Source organism: Nicotiana attenuata, unplaced genomic scaffold (assembly GCF_001879085.1).
Source record: "Nicotiana attenuata strain UT unplaced genomic scaffold, NIATTr2, whole genome shotgun sequence".
In the NCBI taxonomy this organism is placed as follows: Eukaryota; Viridiplantae; Streptophyta; class Magnoliopsida; order Solanales; family Solanaceae; genus Nicotiana; species Nicotiana attenuata.
Window position 1 is genome coordinate 234,373 of NW_017671696.1, and position 3,656 is coordinate 238,028.

The following is a 3,656-nucleotide window of genomic DNA, read 5'->3' on the forward strand; positions in this document are numbered from 1 at the left end:
TTGGGCAAGCACATAAGCAACCCAAAAAGAATGTAGACTCAGCCCAATCCATCGTATATCCTTCGTAGCCCACCTGACAGTCAGAGGCGGAGCTAGTGATGCAAAAACGAGTTCAGACGAACCTAGTAACCTTTGCTTTAGATACTGTATTTGTATTAAGAAATTCATTAAATATGTATAAATATTTAATTGTGAACCCAGTAACTAAACGAGCGATGGGTTCGATCATAATTTCAGAACCCATAAACTTCAAATCCTGGCTCCGTCTCTGCTGATAGTGATATACGATGGAATATTTACACAAATAGATAGCTGGATTCCTTATTTACTTTTACTAAGCGACATACATAGATTAGCATACATAAATTATACACTTATTACACAGTAACACATATACATTATATATGATTATATGTACATATATTATATATCTATTGATTATTTTTAATTTAAGCCGTTTGGTGGACAATTATTTGGGTTATATCTTCATATCCTACCTGAAGAGCATACATTTAAGTAAATGTGCATATAAAACTTTAATATTTTTCTCCAACCGCAAATTAACAAAGTCAAGAGGTCGTCTGATTTTGCACTTTATCTCTTAAATAAGTAAATAAATGCCAATAAATTTTAAATAATTTGTGTTGTACGCCAGCTTGTTTGGATGGTTGTTACATATCGTTTCATAATGTATCGTATCGTATTGTACTGTACTGTATCGTTTGATGAATACAAGTTTGGATGGATTGTGTCGTTTTGCCGTCGTTTCATGGTATCACGCACTAGTAATATGATGAATAAACTTGCAATATTATAAAGAAAAATTATGATACTGTATATAAAAAAGGTAGGGTAATGATAAAATAAAATTATTTAATAATAATGAAGGGTGAGATTGAGAGAAAAAGACAAGGTAACGATGTGACCACACCAAATTGGTCGTTAGATAAAGTGGCACATTTCATCGTTACGTAACGATGGATTTAACACTACAACATTATGTATATACAGCTACGAAGTTCGTCGTAGCTAAATATGAAAATTTACATGGCTAAACACTTTAGCTACAACAATTTTTTTTGTAGCATTAGTAGCTAGAAGTAACGTAACTAAAAGTTAGTTACAAACTTTAACATTTCGTGGCTAAGGAATAATACATATTGCTACAAGAATTTTTGTGATGTGACTATATTAATAAAATATTTTGCCACGAAGAATATATATTTATAGCTAATGATTTTATTCTTTTGTCACGATAAATTAATTTGTTAGCTATGTTCTATACTTTAGCCGCAAAGGAATATAACGTGGCAAAAATGTGTTATTTATTTAGCCACAAAATTCAAATATGTAGCTGTGGTTACATATTAGATTTGTATTATAGCATTTATATTTAGATACCAACCCATAATTTCATAGCTATAGATCGTCAAAATATCCATGATTAATCTTTTTTTTATATTTTATCTGGACTAGATTTTTATTATATTTTATTTTTATTTTGTGAAAAATTAATATATTAGAGATAACAAATTTTTCTATCAATGCGATGCTATTTTTCTTATTTTTACCTCACTAAATATTTTAATTTTTTAAATATTTCATATTCATACATCTTTGATCAAACCATAAAAACACACGGTAATAAATTTTGAATTTCACTTTATTATACAAATTGACATCTAAATAGTTACAAAAATTAATTCTAAAATAGACAATTGTCTATCTAAAGTAGAGTCGTCTATTTAACTATAATCTGTAAAATTCTGAAGGGTTCCACATCAAAACAAAACTAAGTTCTAAGTATTTGATCTAGGGATTGAAGGGATTGAAGATTTTGCCACCAGATGATCTTGTGCAATCAATAGATAAAAATGCACCCTGTAAATTCAAAAGAAACAATAATTAGCATAAAAGAATAAGCGAACCAAAAAGAAACATTAATACAAATATGTAAGTTTGATTTGTAAAAATGCTAGTAGAACATTCAAAGAGACAAAAATTATGTGTAGATAATTCTTTTACGAGAATATTTAGTTATAACAAGAAGGAAAAATTCAAAGCAACAAGATAAGAAAGCAAACCTGTATACTTTTTTAAAAACTTTTTAAAGGATTTTTAGCTCATATTTTGTAGTGTCTTTTCGGCTAACAGTGGCGCCTCCCAACATTACATTATAATCTTCAAGGTTTCACTCAATGTCTATCACAATACAATACAATATCTATCAAAACTTTTAGAATGTAAATCCAAAAATTCAAATTAAATAAGTATATGGGGATTGAAAAATCCTAAAATATAGATACATAAACATACCTGGAAAGTGAGAAGGAGTCGGTCTATCTAGCCAGTGATTCCATTGTTGAAGAAGGAAATGGGAAATGGAAAATGGGAAAAGGGAGGAAGGAGGGGGCGGCTGGGAAGGGAACGAGATTGATATATTATTAGGTTTTGGGGAATTTGGTTTGGGTCATTTGGCCTTTATGGGCCTTTTCTTTTTGTTAATATTTATTTGCTTCCTTTTATTTCTTAATGCAATACCGAAATAAGAGAACTGTAAGTATACAAGTAAGTAAGAAAATTATCTATAAAAAATGCAAAAGATTAAATATATAATGTATACTAAATAAAATAGAAAAATCAACTTGTATTAAATACAGATATTCTATAATGTAATACCACTTTTCTCGTCCTGTACCATATTGTTATGTGTTATTTACTCTTATTTTAATTATATTAGCTTCTTAATTTTAGTGTTTAATTAGATTATGATAGTTACTAAAACAGTATTAAACCATTAAATATACAACTTTTCTATTTATCTAAATTGAGTCAATTAGTGATCAAAGTACATAGATACAAACATATTGTCTAAATTTGATATTGCCTATTCAAATCTAATGAAAATTAATTACATAATTATTTAAATTGTATAAAATTTTACAAGTATATTTTTGTTTAATATGAATTATGGTATACTAGTTAGTTATGTTATACACTCATATATCAAGCATACTAAAATCTTAATTTTTTTTTTTGAAGTGAAACTTAATAATATCAAATGATGTAAACATTATAAATATCAAATAATAGTCACTAGAGAAACATGATCCTCTTTCTGTATATTTATCATATTTAATTATCAATCCTTATGTTCAATGTATAATTTAAAATGAAAATTAGAAACTTATTAAGAAAGTAATTAATTATCACATATTTTTAATATATATATATATATATATATATATATATATATATATATATATATATATATATATATATATATATTGTACATTGTAATTGATACAAGATTATAGTTCTTTAAATTCTATAAAATTGGTCATCCACACATTAATTAACTATAATTTCATTATACTTAATAAGAATTATAATATATTAGTTTTCCTGTGGACTTAAGTATCAATTAATTTCATAAATAGCTATAACAAAATTACATAAAAATTAATGTAAATTATAATGGCGTAAACTTTTTTGTAGTGTTAAATATGTTCATTGTACGTATTTGGAGGTTTGGTCATTTATCAAAACTAAATACACCAAAACCATCACAAAGTTCTTCAATATATATGAGCACTTATTTAAACATGAATCATTAGATATATGAAATTATTCTAAGTACTTATAAAAAAATATCT

The 3,656-nt window shown here is 26.3% G+C and overlaps 1 long non-coding RNA gene across 1 annotated transcript; it reads right to left on the reverse strand.

Moving 5' to 3' along the window:
• Positions 1–1,645: 1,645 nt before the first annotated feature.
• On the reverse strand, positions 1,646–2,466 carry LOC109209734. The gene is made up of 3 exons (XR_002065415.1): positions 2,317–2,466; positions 2,085–2,202; positions 1,646–1,881 (listed from the first exon to the last, which is right to left on the reverse strand). It is a non-coding gene; the product is annotated as an uncharacterized LOC109209734 (long non-coding RNA).
• Positions 2,467–3,656: the final 1,190 nt, after the last annotated feature.